Raw genomic sequence first — 24,722 nt, 5'->3', positions numbered from 1 at the left:
GAATTAACATGACTCTTCCGTTTGCAACAAAGTAAACCTCCTTTACTCCCTTTTGGCCTCATTACTTACCAGCATTGTTGAGCCAGAAATGGCGTAAGAAGTCTGCTAGGAATACGACATGTCTTGCTCCAGCAAAAACAACACTCAATGACTCAAGTTTTAGCTACCAGGTGGAATACCCTCCCCCAATCACTGAATTAGCAGTAAATTGACCAGTAGATTTGGTTATTGTGAAAGTGAAAAGTAGCATCCATTCATTTCAACTAGTTAGAAAACCCTTTCTCTAGAATGAACCTCATGTCATTTCCACATGTTTGACCATGTATGAGCATACCAAAAGAAAATTCTACACCGACCTTATGCAAAATTAGCAAAATTGAAGTGTGGTATATCTTTGAGTTATTCTTAACATGACTCCCAAACAATTTTCATGGAAACAAAGAATCTTAGATATCAGGTACTTTCAATTAGAGAGTATGATGACCCTGAAACATGTCCACTAAACTCATCACATGCTTGATCAGTAAACTTCCTAGCAACACTGTTTCTGGTGTTAATTTTACAAGCTTGATGATAATGTTGGTTCCCTGACTACGTACTTTACTCTTCACTTTTTGTACTTTCATGTCATCTAGTCCTCCTCACAAGACCAAGACATGTGATCCTAAGCATATTGAGATATTTCTCCATGTACAGATGTACCAGTTGTTGATTTGCTAGGAAGTTTACAACCAGCAAAGTAACATGCTCTGTCTGTTGTTCTATGCCTCATAAGCACAAGATACTTCCTTTTTTTCCTTACCCGTCATGTGACCATTGCGTCATCCAACTATTTAGCCCCCACTGGACTGCATTCCTGCACTAGTTCCTGCCTGTGTTTGATAATACTCGCTCCACCCACTCACTCAGTTAGTGACCTGCTGAAACTTACACTAACTTGGTTGCTGAATACATGGAACCTCAGTATCTCTGTCTGCTATCCATAGTGGGCGACACAAAGTAGCAGATCTCAGAGCCAGTTGTGCACGAACATACAGGGAAAGAAAAAAAAGGAGCCTCCAAACAGTTCAGATCTTTGAGTACCATCAAGTGTGAAACTGGTCTGTCAATCATCACGCAGGCCAGCCTTTTCTCAGTGGCGCTCACGGTATGCAGTTGCTAATTTCTGAATCTGATGATCTGTGATTGCAGCTGCACGCGTGCTCTGCTCGCACGGTATGCATGAGCGGGCATAGAACAAGAGAGCAATGCCATGTATGGTGGTCAAAATGTCAAAGCCAACTTTGACATTACCACTCCACAGCTTAATCGTGCATTGTTATATCCCTTGTTCATGATAACAGAGCCACTAGCTTGTAGGGTGTTAACAAATCGAATCTGGCTAAATTTTTGGTGGTGCTGAGTTATTACATATGACAAAAACTGTCTAGTGTGGATGTCTGAATCTTTCTTAAAACTTATTGCAAAATCTGTCTAATATTCGTGTCTGAATCTGGTCAGGTGGGCCATGTACTTGGTTCCTTCACCTTACTCCTAATAAAATGGAATAGGAGGGTAATGATCTGATTACTCAGTAGATCTCTCTTGGCCTGTAGTTACACCTGAACTAGTCACTGCTTCCATCTTTCTTCAGACTGCAGATGCCATGCCAAACCGGAGCAGCACTGCCTCGGCATATCGATCTGCACATATTTTGCAATTTATTGTGCACAACAAAACATTTACTGAACCCAGACAAGATCTGCTTAGCACTGCGAATATATGGCTCAAAAACAGGAATAAATAAACCACATGTGTTGGGAATTGGTATCGATGAGCGGAGCAGGAAAATAGTCCTTGGAAGGAAGCAAGCTCACCAGCTCATCATCATCGTCATGTGCTGTGTGAAGTAAAGTAAATCAAACTGCCTGCCTTGACACTGCAGTCATGTGCTGTGTTCTCTGTACTGCCAGGATTGATGAATAGATTGGAAATTTCTCTCGCAAAAAAAAAAAAAGTGGCCCCGATCTGTAGCTGGGGTACCAATACCAACGTATCTGTCTATCAACCAAAATATCGGCGTCCACTTGGCAGGATGAAGACATAATAGTTTGACACTAATTGACAGCCCTGCCAGTTGACCTTGAGCATGCGCGCGGCTTAGCAGGTTACCAGCACACATGCATGAGACCATGCATAGAGGCAGTGGCTGCTTTGCTGAGTTTTTGTTCAGTTGCGTGTGGATCGGATCCTCATAAGCAAAAAAAAGGTGTTGTTTGCATGGCTCAGATGAGAGATGCCGCGTGAAGAAAAGTACGTGCCCCATGGACAGTTACTCTGCATTATCCACGGACAGTTAGTACTAACTGGGTTTAGCTATGTGGTCGGTCTCAGTCTCTCAGAGTCAGCCAGATGCATGCAAAGATGTCGGTCAGCAGAGACTTTCAGAAAAACACACATACAGCTGGTCAGAAATGGTAGTACCTATATTACTGCTGGCTGCTAATTTACCTGTGACCGTGCGTCGATCAGCATTTAGTTGTAGGATCACCTACTACTCCTGGATCGATCGAGTAGCAGTATATACAAGTACACCATGGCGCTGGAATGGCCATAGCAGATGAGTCCAGCGGCTCCATACACCGACAAATCCTCCCTGCGAAACCACAAGGACACGCGGATGGTCCATGCATGGAGGCATGTTCCATGTTAGTACTAGACTTTTACAGCTAAGTACTTCCTATGTAAACTAGAATTTCAGAGCATCTATAACCGGAGTCCTGTATCCGCTCCCAAACATCCGGGGGGACTCCAGGTCACTCTCGAGACAGAAAATTACCATCCAATCGGATATGTCAAACTCGACTCAAATGTCCGGACTGACCGGCACTCCTCATAACTAGCCCATATTTTTTTTTGAAACTGAGACAAAAGATTTGCCTCATCGATTAATTAAGAGGAAGAGAATTGTCCAGTTAATTAACGGAAAACCGGGCGAAAATCGTTACATATAGCCCACATGCGGACTACTCACAAAAAAAAAAACTACATGACCCCACGGTCAACCCGACAAAAATATAAAACGAGCAACAACCACACCCGCTCGCACTTTTACATCGCAAAGAAAACCCCAACGAATCCAAAGCTATAGACAACGAACACCACCAAATCCACGTAGACGAGCCAATCAGAGACGATGGTCGAAGAGACTGAGTATCATTCATTAAGCAGCCGCGGACGCTTTACCAATAGCGCCACTCTTCTTGCCTATGCTCCTAAGAGCCTTCTTCACCTTCTTGATTTTACCCGAAGAGGCCTTCTCCACTAGTAGGCAAGCAATTGTCTTGCCAGACCCACGGCCTGCTGCCTCCAAGCCGGCGAGCAAGCGGCCAAGCTTTTTTGCGAAGACCACCTCGTCAATATGTGCCCACATAGCTTCATGGTCAAAGATGGGTGACCGGATGGACTTCAGCGCCTCAGAATTTGGCGCCAAAGCACCTACCTCATCAATCTCGGCACCCACAGGTGCCACCTGGCCCACAACCACAGGTGATAAGACAATAGCAGCATCCAAACCTCCACGATCCACCAAGGCAAGAGGCTGACACTACTGGAATTAGCTTATTTGCCGTCTGCCCATTCTTTGACGTCTGTAAAACTTGGGAAACACTGGCTGCCTATTTGGTCACTTTGCCGTCTGCTGGCAGACGGCAAAGATTCAAATCACTTTGTCGTCCGTTGGCAGACGGCATAGCTGGCCACGTGACAGCTCCCCAGTACTGCCTAGCTGAGCTCTTTGCCATCTGTCAGTGGACGGCAAAGAGCTTTGGCAGACGACAAAGAGCGCCGTTAACCCCCAAACGGCACTCACGCCACCGCACTGCCGTCCGTTGTCGTTGCCGTCTGCTGGCCTCGGATGGCGGACAGCAAAATCCTTTGCCGTCCATTTCCAGGAAGCGGACGGCAAAGAAGGCCTTTGCTGGCACGTATTCAGACGGACAATTTGCCGTCTGCTGGCGGACGGCAAAGACGTTTGCCGTCCGTGATCCATGCCTTTGCCGTCCGCCATGGCGGACGGCAAAGAAGCTGATTCCAGTAGTGTGACTAGGCTCCAACAACCGCGATGAGGTCGCAATCGGCATCGCCGAGGGCCCTCCAACCGACTCCATCTCCGTAGGAAGCACCATCAAAATAGGCGAAGTGGGCTCCCCACAAAGCTTCTGCAGCTCAGGCATAATTTGCAGCACCGGTGCCACAACCTCAACAACGGCTTCACTCTCAGAAGCAATCGGCATGACAGGCAGCGACGACGAGTGAGAGGTAGCACGAGGGGAGAGATCTCCATACATGCCTGCTTCCTCGTCGGCAAAACCAATCTGGATCTCGGGCAGCAGGGACACAACGGGCACAACCTGAAGCTTGGTGAGAGCAGCCTCTGCACTTGCCAAAACACTCCCAACTCGTGCAATGCACTCGTGAAGCTTGGCTCGGAGCAGCTCAGTCTGCTCCACCAGGACGGGCCGCAATGCAGGCAGTGGGGAGGATGGTGGAACAACATGTCGTGGTGGCGTAGTCCCTTTTCAGACTGTGAACGGCGGTGCCCGGTGACGAGGTGCCAGTCTCCCAACATTTTCCCATGAGTTGTTGGTGCGCAGCACATGGGATCAGCGGGCATCCCCTTGCTCCTGAAGCATCCAAGCCAGCCCCCCAACCAGGATGCACGGGAGAGAGCGTCAGGTCGACCGATACCAGCAGCAACGAAGCAGCGTTCTCTTTAGCCAGGGTAGCTGTCGGTGATGGATCCGCCTGATCTGGCCCCGAGAGGGATGAAGGCGTTGACGTCGGGGATGGCAACAGCTGTCTGGAGGAGACGCCGGAAAGGGGAGCAAGGGTGGCGCCCGCGCCGGCCATCTGCCCACCAATGGCCGGGTTGGCCTTATGGGACGTCAGCGCAGGCGTGGCCAATGTGGCGGTGGAGACAACGGGTGAGCAGGGCGGAGCGAGAACTTTTGTGAAGCCCGGGCAAACTTAAGCCTGAATGTCTAACATGCAAATAAAAAATTCCGTACGGGTAGAGAATATATACTATGCATCAAACTTGCAAAGCACAAATCCACATTAATATTGAAGTGAAAATACAAACATAACAGTCAGACAAATGTAATATTTAAGCGAACTAATATATCAATATTCCATTTCAGAGAGCAGATGAAGTTGTGACTTGACAACAAAAGACACGGAATCCAACCGAAGCATAGAGCCAATCAGCCAAACTAGCCGTCTTGCCAACAAAAGTGTAGCCGTCTAAATCAATAGAACCTAGAAGACACCACAGGATAAGAAAATGGATTTGTTATTCACAAAAATTCAGTGTTGTGATTTGTTTATTTATTCAAAACAGAGAGCTTGTAACAATAGAAAAGGTTAGATGGAACGTACCAATAGTGTGCTAAAGAAAATCATGAGGCAAATGTCCTTTCCGAGACTTCATTGCTATAAATGTTCGAATAATATCTTTATCATCAACTGACTTGAATAACTCTCGCTCGGTGTAACATATCATCAAGTCGTTGAACCATTCGTTGTTGATCTTGCTACGCAATTTATTCTTGATAATCTTCATTGCTGAAAATGCTCTCTCAACAGATGCAGTTGACACCGGCAATATCAAAGCCAACTCAATAAGTTTGTATACCAATGGAAATACCAGATTTTTCTTTGTTTTAACCATCTTCACGGCCAAACTTTGAACATCATCACAAGTAGAAAAAGAAGCATGCCTTTTCACTTGACTTATATAAGTGAGGAGCTGCTCTCTTATTGTTCCACGATCATCATTAGAGAAGTCTTCATGATAAATTTCAGCAAGACGAGCAAGTTTATCAACATTGAACTTGGAGAAAGAGTCCTTGGGGTCAAGACATGAGAAGCAATCAAGCACACAATTTGCTTCTTCACTAAAGCGGTGAGCCATCTCCACACAATTTTTGTCAATAGCAACATAAAAAATCTCTGCACGGTAATGGTGAAGATTAGTAACAGTTCTGCCTTCTCTCCTTGAACGACCACGAACTGGTATTACTTCGTCCATATTTGGTACTAGAATACTATTAGCACCACAAAAATCTTGGACATCACCAAATAAATTGGTTGCATAGAGAATAAATGACAAACAAACAGCAAAATAAAAGTGAAACTACTAACCTCAACATCACAGCCATTTGCTCTTTCACAGATATATCACGTGATTCATCAATAAGCACCGAGAATTGTTTGTCACCAAGCTCTGCCATGATCTTCTTTCCAACTTCATGTGCACAACACATTGCAAGCTCCTTTTGAATGTCACCAGATGTCATTGTGCAATTTCTGCCACCACGGTTAAAAGCATCTCTGACTTGTTCATTCTTAGTTTTTTCCAAATCTATCATCTCTCTAAAGTTTCCCTTGTTTAGAGAAGTAGCTGATTCATCATGTCTGCGGAATGCCAAGCCTTGGGCAATGAGATATCTTGAACAACTTACAAAACAAGTTAAATGAATCTTATACATTTCTTCTGATTCCTTGCTTGATCTAGCAAAGTTACTTGCGACACTTTGTCTCTGATTATTATAATCATCATAATGCTTGACGCAAGAGTTGTGCTTACTACCATGACCACCAATATATCTTTGAAGCCTTTAGATGCATGCTTCCAATCTGTAAATCCTTCTTTGGTGAAGACTTCATAACCAAAGTGCTCAGCCCTTCCGGGTTGCTTAAAGAAAAAACAATAAAAACAATAAGCAAACAGATAAGAATATGGGTTAATCACAAGTTCATAGTATAGTACAATAACAAAGCTACTTGCATCAACTACATGTATCAGATTATCAAGTATTTCTTGATGTTGCCAAAGTGAAATTGGTGAAATACTTCTTAAAATTACTAGAGGAAAGAGTCTGCAACCTGCATACTATTTTGTCAGTCTAATGAACTTACAGTTTCTGTAGTTTCCAACAGCTAACAAATAGATTTTCTCTTTGGACTTTGGTCATAATCATCCCCAATCAAAAGTTCCTAAATAAGCCCTAAGTACATCAATCTCATTATCTCAACCCAAATCAGTTATTAAGTACGCGATCTTACCGGAAGTCGAAGGAAAGGAACTGCCTCAGCCTTCAGGAGAGGAAGGGCCAAAGGAGGGGATGACCGTGGCCACTGCCCACCGTCGGCCTGCCGCTCGCCCAGCCCCAGATCGCCGCCTCGCCGCCTCGCCTTCAAGTCCCTACCGCACTTGGGAGAAACCGAAGAGACGCGAGTACGCGAGAAGCCGAGAACTGTCTGGACTCTGGAGCGATTGATGGTATTCCCTGTTGCCTCGTGGGCTGGAGCGAAGCGATCGATGGTATTCTTTTTTTTTCTAGTGGGCTGGAGTGATCGGTACGTTCAAGTAAATAACTGGGCTGGGCTGTGAAGGAGGCCTAATCCAGTTTTGCCCGGGTAAATCCACTCCGTATCGAGCAGTTTTACGTATTGTGGTACGACCACTGTTGTCATCGGAGTGCCAGCGAGCCCGGGCAACTGCCCAGGGTCGCTGGGCGCTCGCTCCGGGTGAGGTCGGAGGAGCCGACACAGGGAGCCTCGCGGCGGCGGGCCTCCCGGAAGCCGGCAACTCGCCCAGGGGCACCTCTAGCACCTTCACGGACTCTCCAACGGCCTAGACGGGGCGGCCCAGTGTCCGCTGCGGCAGCGTGGATAGGAGCTCCTGCTCCGGGTTGGATTGAGCAGCCTTCGCACCGTGGCTCCTGCACCGGGATGGATCTAGCCCATATTTGACGGATATGGGGAGGCTCGGATGCGCCTAGGTGCGTCCCATGTCGTATCCGACATACCGTACCCATCCCAAATCCGCTATGAATTGACTAGTCCACCGATTTGACCGCACTCACCGCGTCCGTCCTCCATTTCCCGCGCCCGTGCCACCGCCTATATCGTCATGACTGTACCATAGGCGTGGACGTTACCTTGGTGGAATCGGTGGGGATCTAGACTGTGGTGGTCAGTTGCAAGGGGAAAAAGTCGCCCAGAGGGAGCACCGCTGGAAGCAGAGCGAGCGTAAAGCGGCAGTTAAGTTAGTTGCGGAGAGGGCCGGTGAGGAGATGGAGTTAGGCGCGAACGGTCTAGCCACACCGACCAATCCGTCCGTCGTGACCGCATGAAAAGAGAACTCATTGGGTGGCCATCAGGGATAGCTTTTCGGACGATGCCACCGGGAATGACATGATGGCCGACTCACCGCAACTTCAAAGGCAACGGACACCATTGGACAAGGCCAGCATCGAGCATGCCCACATGTTGTTCGATGATATTCCCACACAAGACCTAGTACATTCTTTGCTCCATATGACATTTTGCATTGGTTGATTCATTTGTGGCACACACCATTCGATCAATCTTGTAGGATGATAGCTTAATTGTGATGCATATTGTAGGACCAAATAATGCTAAACATGATAAATGATGGGCAATAGCCTTTGCATTGTGACTTAGGGGGTACCAGTTCCCCTTTGTTTGAAGTAGGGCAAACATCTCGCACTAAAAACAAGAAGGCAGTGAAGCCAAGGGGTACGACATTCAAAAAGTTTGAAAATGTTTTGTTGGTTGATATATAGTTGATTAGCCACAAGCATGGATCCGGTATGTTGAACCGAACAAAAAGGGATCTAAATATTAGGAAAATAAATCACAAACTCTATCATGAGCAAAAACAGTATGTGATGCCGCATCCAATTATCGATCGCGGTGCGTGTTCCTTCAACATAGATGGTCCACCATCCAAGGGAAGGTGAGCAAGTGTGTTGGCTACGTCAACCAAGTGGTTGGTCGAAACCAAAGCGCCATCGGAGTCCAAAGCCATGCAATTTTGGTAGCGAGTTTGTTCCAAAAAATGAGAAGAAGCCATTCAGTGTGTCACATTTTTGGTCGAAATTGAATGGGAAACCAAAAGTGGCAAACCGTCCTTGAGGACATCCAAACTGGCAAGTTGATGAAAAATGATCAAATGGATTGGACGATGAAGTAGAAGAAAATGGAGGAGCGGACATACAGGGCACTATGCCAAAGAGAAGCTGACGGGTGATGTGAAACAAGTGGGAGAAGGACAAGATCGTGTGTGAGGGCACGGCAAGCAATATGTCCGCCACTTGGACATGCATTTTTCCCGCAAGGAGGTGAAGAAGGAGGTAAGGTATAAGGCCTTCATAGATATGCAAAAGGAGAAGATGAAGTTCGACCGAGAGAGGCTGAACATGGAGAAGAAGGAAATAGAATTGGAGAGGCAATAGAAGATTGTACAATGAGAGCTTGAAAAGATGGTGACGTTGCAAGGAATTGAGCTGGAGAGAGAAGTTGGGGCTTGCGAGATTGACGAAGGAGTTGATGAAGGCAATAAGTGGGTGATCCACATGAAAAAGATGATCAGCAACCACAACAGTGGAGGTGTTTGATTCATTTGTGTATCGCCTATCTATGTATGAATTGTTGATTTCTGCTTTGGCATGTAATGAATTACTGAATTGTCGTTTATTTTTTTATCTTCGAATTGTTGAAATGATGATGGATTTGTGTAATATGATGGACGTGCATGGATTTGCATGGATATGATGATTGACATATAGGGAGTGTGGTTGTCTAGAAGGACAAATGAGAACCCGGACGGCGCTGTTCGCGTCCACGGAGTTAGGCATGGTGAGCGGCGCCTAGCACCGGAGATCTTTGTCAGTCAAGCCTCGGCATTGATTTTTGAATGGATGGTGACCAATGGACCAAAGCCCACGTCCAGTGTAGCTACAGAACATTGATGGTGACCAATGGATCAACACTAATGCAGCTTTCTTCAGTGAAACCAAGACGGGTGGATGGGGTTGCATTGTATGGGATTCGGCTGGCGAGGTCCTATTTGCAGCTTCGAGCAAACTATCAGGTATCTGCAAAGCGCTCAAGGCGGATGCAATGGCCCTGAAGAAAGCTATACATATGGTGGAGCGTATCGGAACGGGGCGCGTTACTTTCAGTACTGACCACTGTTTCAAATAGCCCGCTATAGCTCCGCTATAGCACGCTATAGCGTTTACAAAAGGTCTTGCGCTAAGAGATTTTGGTCCAAACAAATGAACAAACATTTTAAATAGCGCGCTATAGCTCCGCTATAGCACGCTATAGCATTTGAAAGAGGTCCGGCGCTAAGATGCTTAGCGCGCTATTTAAAACTTTGGTACTGACTACCTTCCCCTAACCCAAGCTGTGTGTTCGACAAGTGCAGACCGTGCAAAGTTGGGTACCCTCTTCCGTGAAACAAAATTCCTACTCTGAATGGGCTTCATTGTCTATAAAGTTGTACTCAATCCCGTGATTGTAATGTGCCTGCACAATTGCTATCAAGTTATGGTGGGAGGTTGGTCTCCAAAAGCCAACGTGTCTGGCTAACCGAGTTACCCTCTGATTGTAGTGGGTGTTGTGGCCGACGATTTAGTCGCACCCACTGGTTAATGGAATGCATGGTATTTCATGCTTAAAAAAAGATCCACGGGGATTCACATGACCGTTTGGGTTTGTAGGTCACATGATCAAATTCCAACAGCGTCCGCAGAGTAGTACTATGCTGTGCGTACGCCGGAAACAACAAAATTCTTCCGGTAACCGTTGTAGGTAGTACCAGTATACACAATTAATGCCCGTACATTGTCCTGTTGTAGAATGTGTACGTATGTCCCTCGCAAAAAAAAAGTGTACGTGCGTGCACGCTTATTACCTGTGTTTTATCTGCTGGATTAGCTTCTGGATCGAAGATGCGTTGCATCAGGGTAATTATAGTCTATAGATAGGCCAAACTCTTGGAGAAAAGAAATGGTTTGTTAGGGTTGGTGTGAAGACAAGGAGGCAGATTCCAGCGGGGCACGCCAGAGTGAAAGTGGCCAAGTGCAACGGTGGTCTAGCTGCATCACGTGCGTGTATATGCATGCATGGCGTCGTTCCTTTTGTCGAGCCACTTGACCATTGGGTTCTGCTTGATCGTAAGTACTTAACGCGTTAGCTTGCAAAAACGTGTTACATAGTGCGCTGTTAAAAAAAAGTGTTGCATAGTGAGACGGAGAGATTAATTGGATGTCATGCATTTTTTTTCCAGAGAGGATGGCATGCATGTGAGCGGGAGTGTGTCGACCGAACAACCTGTGTACACGTATCTACGCGTGCAGCCAAAGCCAAACTCAGCATGGCCAGCCAGCTTAGCCTTCCGTGTGTACTGACATCGACTCATGTGAACTTTAGCTATCAGACGTAATCTTGCTCCATCGCTTAGAAGGTGGCCAGATCTTGTCTTTTAAAATATACTAGCAGAGTGGCCTGCCCATTGTGCGGGCTAGAATTTTAAGTTGTATAATGATATTACATTATTTAGTTTGTCCAAAGAAAGTCGGAACCAAATGTGATCACATTCACAAATATGAGCCTTCTGCAAACATAGTTTTGTCTTAGGTATGTTTGCAGCTGGGGAATCATTTTAATCCATTGTTAAATGATTATGAAATTACGATCTTGTATTTAGGTTACTATTGTCTAATTGTAAAAAATTGTGTGGTTTCCATATTTTTTATCTTATAGTTTTGTTATGTTCTACTACTTCAAAAGACCATGAAGTGGAAAAACTTTTTTTTGAATAATATTTTGAAATGTTAGTTACATTTTGTATGGGAATCCATTCTTAAGATCCACTGTCGGTGAGAATAAATTAACTCATATGCTATTGAAAACGGAGTTTACATGCGTGCAATTTGCTTCACTTAATTTGTCTTTGACCTTTTGCGTTCATCTATTATGTAGTCACGACAAATTCTAAAATACTTAATTATTTACATTTTTGGACATAAATATTAAAATGTATAGACCAACTTTGAAAGTGAGCGTCTACTTGATTCACCATGAAATATTAGAACTAACACATAACTCAAGACAGCTAAAAACCTAGTAGCATGTAGAAAAATGATGGACAATAATAGGCGACTAAAGATTGGAAAGCTTTGGTAGTTTAGTCATACTCTGTCACATTGTTTGATGGTTTAAGTATCATCCTTGCACAACTTCTTGAATGGTATCATGTCACTACCAAATCGATTCTTTTCATTCAACAGAGAAAAACTACAACATTGCATTCATGTAAATAGTTATAAAGTAAATAAATGATATTTTGGACTATACATTCATGTCCTTTGGTTTCTCTTTATTAACAAAAAAATTAATGAATTACATTTGTTAGACTTAAAGTTATGGTCCTATATAAATATTTATTACTTATTATTACTGCTCTTGGCGTAATACGGTTTTTGAAAAGTCAGTGAGAAGATGTTCTATGGAGGACATATGAAATCTCTTTCTTAAAAAATATAGTGAAAAGGGAAATATGTAATAGTAGCTATTATTCATACCTAGACCTCTACATCATGTAGATTCAAATACAAAGAAACGTAGATATCCCTTTGTCGAGATTAGACAATGGTACTTTGAGGCGTGAAGATTTGACTCACGGGTACGGGCATGGAAGTTTTGGTGTGAAGATTTTACCTGTGGTATGTGAGTAAACCAACAATGAAAGTAGAGAAGGGTATCTGAGGGATATAATGGATATGGTTTATTGAAAGGAAAAAATTGTTAGATGTTTCTGTTTTTTTTTCTATTTTCTAGCATATTTATCTTTTTTCTTAGCCCGTCATTTACTCTCAATATATAATAGATTAATGATAAAATCATATGCATAGCCACAATGATCAGTACTCACCTCATGTTCTTTGTCCATGTTAGTTAGTGTTCTTTTGATTTACATAAGCGTCTGTCCATCCATCATATGTATTACATCACTCCGGCTGATTGCAGGCAATGAAACAAACCACTATATTTGAATTTTGATCTACTAACGCTTTGATCTCCTTCTATTCTTTGCACCCATAGAGTGATGTGAATGACACAGTCAGCGCTGTTTTGGCCGGCTCTCATAGTTTCAACCATTTAAAGTGTGGAATATCTCCTTCTATTATATGCACCCATAGAGTGATGTGAATGCCATATTCACGGCTGTTGTGGCCAGGCTCTCATAGATTCAGCAATTTAACATGAGACATATTGTACATCATGTTTCAAGCCTTCTGAGGATGGGTGTCCACTTGGCCACCAATATTGCAGGTTGTCCGCTGGCCCACTATTATTGCAGGCTATCTACACGTACGGTGTACCAAAAAGGAGGAATATTTTCTATTTGTGAATATGTGCATAACAATTACTCACACAGCACGTCTATGTAACTCCTTAGCTATACATGAAATAATGTTTGTATCATTTTTAATATTGATTATTTTCAATATTTGGATGATATGTATAAAAATCAAATGTGTAGAATTTTCTCAAGAACTATGCACCTTTCAATCAAATATTAGAGTATGTTGATATTTTCTCCAATTTATTAACAAAACCTTAATTACGCGACGGGATCAATGAGAAACACGTCACCATGTTTTGACCGCTGCACTTTCCTTTCTACTCATGTGTGCACCGGGCGATCGCTGTTTAGTCAATTGGATCTCGCGCTGAGTTATGGTATTCTTCCCCTGTTGATATGCAAATCCATTGTCGCAGTAGGTCTCATAATCAGAATCCCTCCTTCACAAGGTGGAATTATGTTCAAAGGAGATATCTTTTTTGTCTCTCACAGAGTTAAAGGTTTGACATAAACAACCTTCCCAATTAGTACTGACTTGAAAATAGGTAACATTAAAGCCATGCATGAATTGTGAATATTGAAAGCATACAATAAAAATTTTAGAATGAGAATACAATTTACAAAAATAAGAGTACACATTCTACTTGTTTAAGTTCAATGAATAATTATTTAAATAGTTAGTCTCGGAAAGGAAAAAGATAAATGAAAAGGGTGATTGATCTTATAGATGTTAACAAAAGCTTCACGAAAGCATTTTGAAATCATGAAAATTAGCAATAGCTTATGTAGAACCTTAGCTACGTGTTGCTAAATTAAACCGAAGCAACCATATTGCAGTGGATATTTAGAAAAACTAAGATAGAGATTAATTTGGCAATGGCATGTTGCAAGTGTCCTAACATGTCTTCAAATAATATTACAGGAGTACTGTCTTGTGTCAATATATAGGCAATATCATTCCATCTATACACCAAAAATGAATCTGAACCTTGACGTGTGGCTAGCGGATGGAATCTCGTACCCCTGAGATGCAGTTAGTGAAATTGAAAAAGCAACAACAGCACCTAATTGCAAAGTTACTTGTATGTACGCTGAAAAGCTTTGCTTGATCAATCAAGCGGCCGAACTGCCGATTGCTTGACAGCTCTGTTCCTGCACGACAGAGCAAATTATTTTTCAAATCAAGTAATTAAGTAGAAAGAAGAATATCAAGCACTTCTCGGCACGTATAAGGTCTGCCATGCAACGATGGCAGTCTTTTTAGTCTCTACCCCATGCCCATTTGAGAAATAATATTCAGAGATACCTATTGCAAACACACTCACGCACATAATGGCTATTGGCTGATTGATTTGGCTGGCTACAAACATAAGCACACAGCACACAAAAGTTCACTTGATGGCCACACGTATATGTATTGTACGCCTACCAGTTGTTTACTTTATTACTTCACAGGTACGCTTAATTCCAATGGAGGTACACTTCTGTTGGAAGACGTGAATCTGGTATATAGAGGCTACAGTGGCTACCTCGGCGTGTTCCGCGGATGCTGGGAGATGCATTTGCATGGAGCCGGTAATCAAAACCAAAAGAGAGAAAACGAACAATGGAGAATCCGGAAGTGATAACTGCACCATGGATGCAAACTTCTATGTATTACCTTTTTAATGTGCCTCTCGTGATGCCTTCACAGCTACGCCTCAAATTTCTCCATTGCTGCTGGATCTTGGTGCTGACACCCAGCGCATGCATCTTTGATGCTATAGACAGTTTAGCCGTTTCAGGCGTCTTCGCTCCCGTCCACAAACTTCTCATGAAACCCTCCTTAAACTCTCCTCAAGCTGAAGCCGATCGATGCGGCTGCTGTGCCCTTGGGAGGAATATTCAGGAAACCCTTCTCAAGCTCTCCTGAAGTTGAAGCCCAGATCGATCGATGCGGTGGCTGATGTGCCTTGGAAGACAAACGCAGGGAACCCTCCTCAAGCTCCCCTCAAGTTGAATCTGAGATCGATCGATGTGGCCTCTGATTTTGCCTTGGCAGAAACCATGCAGTGCTCGGTTGAACGCTAGAGAGACGCCGGCGGCGTGCGTGACGGGCGTGCGTGAGGGCATGAGTTCGTAGGCTAGGCTGTAGCCCTATATTTTTTATTTATGGACTCACGTATTGGAAAACCAATCTACCACCATATTTTTTCTAGACTTCCTTTAGCACAATGGAAGTCAAGGTACTTAGGGCATCTCCAACAGTTGTGTAATCATTGTTGGTAAAGTTGCCACCTAGACTATTTTGATGACATGGCACATAATAAAAGAAGAGAGAACGAAACCGTATGAACCTGAACCAACGCTCCATGCACAAGCTCCGAGACAAGCCTGTTCATTTCTTCAACATTTAGTGGACCCATCTAGTTATTTAACATACGTTTAACATACGTCTCATTGAAGAGCCTGTATATATGATGTACTGTTGGCTGCTGATGTGGACACTTATACCAACGATTGTACATACAAACTGTTGCAGATGCTCTTATAAGGAAAACTTTTCAAGTTCTGACATAGGTGAATCATAAAGACGTGTAAAGGCTAAATTAATGCAAGGCTATGCTTTTCTATGAGTCAGACCCAGTGCGTTAATTTTGTGTTTTAAGTTACGGGCCCACCAGATTAACGGCTGGTTGTTTCTGATTTTTGTGGTAATTTATAGCTAATTATCTTTTTTCTGGTTAACCCGTTAAGCGCTTTTTATATATAAATAATAATAGAAGATTCCCTCCATTCCTTAATATAAATCTGTTTAGAGATTTCAATAACAGACTACATACGGTGCAAAATGAGTGAATATACACTATAAATATGTCTATATACATCCGTATGTAGTCATTAGTGGAATGTCTAAAAAAAACTTATATTTAGGAACGGAGAAAGTATTTTTTTAGGAAGTCATTTATGTCTATGCCTCCCCTTCAGCCTGCAACCCGCCGATGATGTAACCTAGACATACATGCCATTTGTAGCTCGCCCTCATCGAGCAGACCAATCTACTACACAATGAGATTCATGACTGCCGCGTGTTGGGAATGTTTTGGCAGGAGTGAAGGCCGCTCATGACAAACTCTCGGTTGTGCCTATGCATCTGGAGCTTTAGGCTGGTTCTGCGGGCCCTTGTTTATCCTCTCATGCGGGCCCTTATTTGGAGAGCCCAATTTGCTTCTATCGCTAAGCTTCCAGAGGCCGGGTTGCTTGGGCCTTCAGTTGGTGACCACAATGCCCCCAACGCCACTGTTGAAGGTAGTCGTACACTCGCCTTTGTAGGGCATGCAAGTTTAGATGCTGAGGTCCCTCACCCGACCATCGGGTGGGTGGTGTCTGTGACTGATGAGGCTCTTGCGGAAAGCGTGTTGGCACCTATGCTTGATGCTCTCCTCATGAAAGAGCTTTGTGACCTACTTGGCAGCTTGTAGGTTGCTAGCCCTAGATATGGCAATACAATTGCTTACCACTTGATGAATGCAATTAGGGGCAAAGGCAAGAAGTTGGGTGATAGCCCTTGGGCCGACATCCCGAAGAAGAAGTTTCTCAGGAGCAAAGGCAGGAAGAGTGGCACCATTGGGAAGGCGTATATAGATGGACGATCTTTAGTCTGTTGGCCCATCATCATGGTTTCGGTTCTCATTGTAGATTTGGTGGAGTTTGCGGTTGTTGCATTTTGGAAGCATTAGTTTGGCCGGCTGTGCGGTCGTGGGTTTTCATATTTTATGAGTAGTCCACATGTGGTTTGTTTGTATAGATTTTGTTTGACTTTTTTTTAATTCATTGGGGAGTTCCTGTTTTCTTAATTAATCAATGAGTCAAATCGTTAGATCCATTTTGAAAATAACCAAACAAACTAAACGTGAGGAGAACCTATTTAAGCTTTAACTTTGTGAGGCTCGTATCGTTGGCCATTTAGATCTCTTTGAGTGTAATCACAAGGGAAATTAAAAAAAACTTACAACATGGAGTACTTTGACATATTCCTCGATGCGGGTATCCATAGCATCCTAACAAACTAGTGTTAAAATGACTATTTAACTAGGATGGCTAGCCGAAAAGCTAAGTATTTTCTTACATTCATTTCAAAAGGGATTGAGTGCTTCCGTGGTGCATCTTACCGGTAAATCTTGAGGAAAAGCTCTGATGAAGAACAGTGCATTCCGAACCCCCAAAAGGAAGGAAGAGCAACATGTTCTCAATGTCAACCTTACCAAGTTATTTTTATATTATGTTACCAAATTTGTGCATACATCATCAACTATATTGTGTTCCAAACTAGTTGGCATGTATGCAAAAATGATTGAATTTCGACACAAAGTTCAAATCAAATCTGCAATGTCAACCAACTATTGATCCCCAAAAGTAGGAAATACATATTTGTCGATGAATAAAGAAATGGGCAACTCTAACTACGGGAGGACACTTGTAGACATTTCATACACTACTATTTGCTAATTATTGCACATATTAATATACTCCATGGAATATTTATCGAAGATTTTTTAGATGTCGTATACAATAGAGCATTATCTCCGGATATTCAAAGATATTAATATGGACAATAAACCATATAAAAACATATAATGTTGTATACAAGAAAACATATAAATACACTACAATAGATCTAATACTAGTATTAATCTGCAAAAGGTTGTGCATTCTATCTTCATTGTTTTTCTATCAACGGGAATACAATTGAAAGTTTTATTATCAATGTCTGTAACTAAATATTATGAAAATATAATATGTGGGGAAAACACGTGGCGTCAATTTATGGCAACTGCATTTGCAACAATAGTTGTAAAAATAGTTACATAATACTTTAGTGTTCGCCTACGTCGACTAAGCATAATAGAATTTATACTAGCAAAAGTCTTACCACGATAAGAACATTTTTAGTAAGTAAAAAACTTTAATATAAATCATTACAAACTATTGTTAACAATAGAAGCGGCATGCAATGGTCTTCACATTAAAGCAGACATGGAAGGAATGTGCTCTCGTCTCTAGCAATGCGATGCGAACACAATTAAGAAAATTACTACACTATCTGCTTACATTGATTGTTGGCCTTGGTGCCATGAAAAGTCGGGAAGTTTCTCGGTTCGCTCAACATATCGTATGCCTATTCATACAAGGAATCACAGGGAAACATGGCTAGAATGATGCACAAGAAAATTGGATCCTAGTTATAACTAGCATTTGCTACATTAACTGTTTGTATTAATTTGCTAACAAATACCTGATTATATGCCTGCATCATCTATACGAATAGTTAATTATTTTATGAAATAAACAATCTGCTTCAAATGAATTAACCAGCAAACTCGGAACAAATAAACAATTTAATTAGATCCGCAACATCTATTTTAATAGATACACAATTTACTTCTTCTAACAAATACACAATTTACTTCTAATTTAACTAACATTTTCACAATTTCCCCTAGCATTTGCTACACACATGCATGTACATTTTGCCAGAAGTGATGGAAAAAGGTGTAGGAGCTCACCTCGCGCGCTCCTCCCTGTGGATACGGACGCTGGTGCAGGTGCGACCAGGAGGGAGGCAGACGGCGTCAATTGCAGCGGAGGCACCCGTGGCCGTGGAAACGATGGCGTCCGCCAATTCGACGACAGCGGAGTCCGGGACCACGACTCTGACGGAGGTAGGTCCCATGGCCGTGGCTGTGACAGACGCGGCACCTGTCGGTGTATATAGCTGCTGCGGCCATAGGACTTGCACAGCGGATGACTCGTCAGTCAAATCGATGCGGTGACGGCTTCCAGACGGAAAGGCGGCAGTGCGGCTGGGAGAAGTAGAGGAGGCGGCGCGGCGGCGGTCCATCGTCGGAGGAGAGGGAGCTAGGGTGACGGCCGGCCAGCTTGAGGGTTTTTGTTTGGTGCGAGTCCGCATTTGTTCCCCATTGAAGACGAAGGGCCATCGTTTGCCGAGTTTTGGATCTGGGCATAACAAGACGCACAGTCAGCTAGTGAACCGCACGTGACTCGATGGCCCACCTGTCAGAGTTTCCCAAGTTTTCTTGAGCCTCACTCGGCAGAGTCGTGACCCATGGCATTCTGATTTAAAAAAATGAAAAAGAGAAAATGTTTACCCAGTCTCGTCCAGCCGAAACTCGCAAAACTGTGACCCCTGGAATTCCTTTAAAAAATGAAAAAGAGAAAATGTTTGTCGAGTCTCCATTAGCAGAAACTCAGTATAGAAAGACCGCCGTCATGGCTCCGTCACCTATTTTATGGCAGGGCCCATCTGCCAGACTTTGCTGAGTGTTTTTTTTGTCGGGAACTCGGCGTACTTGAGATTACGTTCGCCAAGTCATTTTTCGTTGGAACTAGGCAAAATATGAAGTCTCTGAGTTGTTTCTCATTGCCGAGTCCAATTTTGAATCAAACTCGACAGATATAAACTTTGCCGACTTCCCGATAGAATGAACTTGGCAAAGTTTTGAAACTCGGCACAAAACCAGATTCTAGTAATGAACTCTTCTACTCCCCAAGGAAACTCTGGTACACCTACTTGGGAGTCCCCCGAGGATGAGGATATGATGATACTAGTGATAACGCACTGCTTATTGATTCTATGGTTGAAGAGCATGCCATGGCTGAAGCTAACAGTGATCCTAGTAAATGGGCATCCTGGTGCAAGAGAAACGAATGCTCCTGAAGCACTGAATGTGTAAGTTCTGTTGTGATTTTACCTGATCATAAAACTAAAGATTGTTGTGCTATAGCGAGTGTGAATAAAAACGCTTATGTTCATGTTGTAAAAAATTCTCCTCAGGGATATGGTGTGCAGAAGAGCCATGACTCTGGCATTCAAGTTACTAGCACCTACTTGGTCCAGTCCCCCGAGTCGTCCATGGAGAATGATGTTGAGGCATAAGATTCTCAGGTCAATCTGAGAATAGATTCTTCTACCTTTGTTTGATGTGCTGCGCCCCGATGATATGTTTCTACACACTAGTGGTCCTCATTACTCATCCTAATTTTTGCAAAAATTCTATGCCCCCCTTGCATGGTTTCTTTGTTTCTTTCACGTTGATCTGCTGGTGAAAAAATGTCACCCTAGATTCGCATAAGATACTCGTGTTGATTCAAGAATATATTCCATCAACTTTGTTTGATACACGGCCTATGAATAAAGTTTTACAAGACAGTGGTACTCATTACTTGTCCTGCAGGAATCCTATTTCCTTCACAGTACAATTTGGCATCTACCTATATGTTTCGAGTGATGCTCTCAGGCTGTTGGGCTGGTTCTAGAAGCTGAGCAATTCAATTTTCTGGAATGCTATTTACCAATGTCAATGTGTTGCCATTCCTTATATCCTTATTGAAATTTGCTACTAGGCCTTCCTTTTCCCAAGAAGGACTTAGGAATTGATGTGGTGTGCTAGAGTTATTTCATAACGTAGGTTCACTAATTGGTTTTCACGGTTTGGCTTTAAATTGATGTGGTGTGCTAGAGTATTATTTAATCTAGCAGACTATCACCGATTGGCTTTCAATTGACGTGGTGTGCTAGGACATTTTCTTTCGGTGTGGACTGCAAGGTCAATCTGTGCAGGTTTGCCGGAGAAGTGAAGCTCATCATGCACTTTGATGTTTCAGCAATGGTGAGTGAGAGACCGATCACCGGTCTTTGTTTCATTGTTCGCGTTGATGTGCCATTGCCTCCTCAGCAGCCATACGCCCATACCCCCACCAGGCATGTCGTCCTCCTACAAGTCACGCGCCACAGCCATATGGAGTTATGGACAACCCTACACGCCGCAGCTGTACGGACAACCGTACCCACTGCAGCCATATATGCAACAACCGTACCAGCCACAGCCATATGGGTAACCCTACCCACCACCTTCAGCAGCACAATCCCCTTATCCACCTGCTAAGATCTTGATGAGCTTAGATGAATCCATCCATATTCATGCCTCCAATCCGGTGAACTAATGTGATGATCCCACTGTATCTTATGCAGCGCCTTACCCTGGAGCTTATCCACCGCGGCCATATTGATACACCCAGCTTTAGTGGCGGCACCGAAACGAAGAAATGATGATCAGTTGTGGCCGCTGAGCTTTTTCAAATGGATCACAAGCCTACTGAAGGCGTGTTAGATTACTGAAACAACATGTAAATCGTCTCCTTTTGCGCCAGTATTGTGAAACAGCCTAGCAATCATCAAAAACGTTTACTCTCTCTGGTATGCACTATATGAGTAGCTTGCAGACCGCCGTGATGAAGTCAGTTTTATATTATGGTTTTGCCAAAATGGCGATGCTCCTTGCTTCTGTTTGGGGGTCATTATAGACTGTTCTACCAGTAAGTCTGATATATAGTGCCAACTGCTCGAACGTCAGCGAATGCATGGCAGCTGCAGAAGGCCGTGACACCTGAAACCTGCAAGTGTTTTTGTGATGCTCAATAAATTTGCCTTGTTTGAAGTACTCATGATTTGTGGTGGACTAAATGTGGTTTTGTTCATTGGCTACGATATATACTTGCTGCATTTTTTAATTTTTCCTGATAGTGTTTTGTGACGCTCAATGCACTTGCTTTGTTTGATATAGTATGACCCTTGAGTGGATTCGCCAATCTCAAGATTGCCAGTGCTGATTTTCTGAGTCCCACTCTTCACCTGTTAAAAAGTTCAGATTTTAGTTGATCTATGCGGGTTTGTGGATTGACTGCGAAGGTCACATCATCTTGTCTAAATTGTTTCTTGATGGTCTTGTTTGATTTGATATACCCTTGATGTCTCGCCAACAGACGAATGAGATTTGTGCGGATTTTCCATTCCCGAGATGGTTGAGCTGATTTCTGAATTCCACCACTCTTGTGATGTTTGTGTGATAACCTGTTAAAATTTCAAAATTTGGTTGATCTCTTTGCGGGGTTTGGAGACTTATTTGTAATATAGATGGCCTGTGATGGGTGTTTTAGTGCAGGTCATTCTAGAGTGTGTTTGCAGGGCTTTCATTATTCTGGAGATCTTACACGGGCAAGGCAAATCAGTAGGGCTATTTTCTTTCTCTTTCCCTAGAAAATCAGTGGTTAACTATTGTTGTGTTCATTGATTATCTACCGAAACCTTTTTCTGGATAAGACCATAACACGCATGTTTGTTAGCGCCTGGAACCTGAGCTTTACCATGGAAAGGTTTTGCAGATAATTAAACGTGTAAGCTGATGATAATGACGATGATTCCACACGAGTGTAGTCCTTTTCTGTTCACTTTTCACGATGCCAACTTTCAAAAGACATAATCACTAGCGTGCATGTGTCGGTGATCCAAAGCATAGTGATATTGGATATTACTTCCAATATTACAGCCAGCAAAGTAGTGAGGTTAGCAATGTTTCTGCAGGGCTTTCATCATTCTGGAGTTCAATCTTAGAAGAGCTATCATACCTGAATTTCTTTTATCTTTTTTCCCTTAGCGAGAAGATCAGTAGTTAACCATTGTTATTCTCATTTTTTTGCAAACGTAATAGTGTTTTATTCCAGGATTATAGAGTTACAGTCAAGAGGGAAGAATTCCTCAGTACATGGGGGTCGTCTATGTAGCTGCACAGTTGTGCTATACTCTTTACGGCTGTATCTTGCCAAGCAATCTATGACTACGATGAAGCTTATGTGAAATAAACACCTGATTCTCTATCAGGGACTTGATCTCCAATGCTAGATGATCATATGGAGAGCAAACAAGTGATTCATCAGTGAATATCGATAGGGCCATAGATGAATCGGACTGTACGACAACTGAAAGCTCAGTGTGTTGCATGGCCAAGGCTATGCCCTGCATCAAAGCATGTATCTTTGCTTTCAGTGCATCATTACAATGTAACAGAAATCTATAAGCAACAAAGATGATCGTTCCATCATGGTGTCGTACTATCACACCAGCCGCCACCATACCATCATTCTCTGAAAACGCCCCATCTACCGACAATGCCACCTGGTCCCTAGGTGGTGGAATCCAGGCCAAAGAACTTGTTGCCTTCGTCGGTTTTGGCCTTTCTGGTTCCAACACAAACAACACTTTATCCTTTAAAATGTCCTCCTTCTAGTGTCTATTAGCTGAATCAAGTGACTGCGAGTAGCTCCAAAGAAACTCTGCGGAAATTTCAAGAGGAGGTTTTTTCCCGGATAAAAGACCAGAGCACATATCTTGTTTAGTGCATGGGTCTATGGGAGGAGCCTGGGCTTTAACAATATTGGAAGGTTTTGCTGATAATCAAATTGTGTTAAGCTTCCAAGATTAATTATCATGATGATTTCACATGAACGTACTACTTTGCTCCTCACTTTTCGTGATGCCAACTTTCAAGATGCTCTACAGGTGTCTTCGAAGGTGTTTGTTGAGTTGGCATAGATCGAGATTAGGATTTGTCACTCCATGTATCGGAGAGGTATATCTGGGCCCTCTCGGTAATGCACATCACTATAAGCCTTGCAAGCAATGTGACTAATGAGTTAGTTGCGGGATAATGCATTACGGAACAAGTAAAGAGACTTGCCGGTAACGAGATTGAACTAGGTATAAGGATGCCGAAGATTGAATCTCAGGCAAGTATCATACCGATGACAAAGGGAATAACGTATTATTGTTATGCGGTTTGACCGATAAAGATCTTCATAGAATATGTAGGAGCCAATATGAGCATCCAGGTTCCGCAATTGGTTATTGACCAGAGACGTGTCTCGTTCATGTCTACATAGTCCTCGAACCCGTAGGGTCCGCACGCTTAACGTTCAATGACGATTTGTATTATGAGTTATGTGTTTTGGTGACCGAAGTTTGTTTAGAGTCCCGGGTGAGATCACGGACATGACGAGGAGTCTCGAAATTGTCGAGAGGTAAAGATTCATATATTTGAAGGTTGTATTCGAACATCGGAATGGTTCCGTGTGTTTCGGGTATTTACCAGAGTACCGAGGGGTTACCGGTGAAGGAAATATGCCCTAGAGGCAATAATAAAGTTGTTATTTATATTTCCTTATATCATGATAAATGTTTATTATTCATGCTAGAATTGTATTAACCGAAAACTTAGTACATGTGTGAATACATAGACAAACAGAGTGTCACTAGTATGCATCTACTTGACTAGCTCGTTGAATCAATGATGGTTATGTTTCCTAACCATAGACATGAGTTGTCATTTGATTAATGGGGTCACATCATTAGAGAATGATGTGATTGACTTGACCCATCCGTTAGCTTAGCACGATGACCGTTTAGTTTGTTGCTATTGCTTTCTCCATAACTTATACATGTTCCTATGACTATGAGATCATGCAACTCCTGAATACTGGAGGAACACTTAGTGTGCTATCAAATGTCACAACGTAACTGGGTGACTATAAGATGCTCTACAGGTGTCTCCGATGGTGTTTGTTGAGTTGGCATAGATTGATATTAGGATTTGTCACTCCG

At 43.0% G+C, this 24,722-nt stretch overlaps 1 pseudogene; it reads right to left on the bottom strand.

Moving 5' to 3' along the window:
- Positions 1–5,428: 5,428 nt before the first annotated feature.
- Positions 5,429–19,109, bottom strand: LOC119334016 (annotated as a pseudogene).
- Between the last annotated feature and the right edge of the window lie 5,613 nt (positions 19,110–24,722).

Source organism: Triticum dicoccoides, chromosome 7A, assembly GCF_002162155.2.
Source record: "Triticum dicoccoides isolate Atlit2015 ecotype Zavitan chromosome 7A, WEW_v2.0, whole genome shotgun sequence".
Lineage (NCBI taxonomy): Eukaryota > Viridiplantae > Streptophyta > Magnoliopsida > Poales > Poaceae > Triticum > Triticum dicoccoides.
Note: the sequence above shows the minus strand (reverse complement) of the source record. Positions and strands in the feature narration are given on the sequence as shown.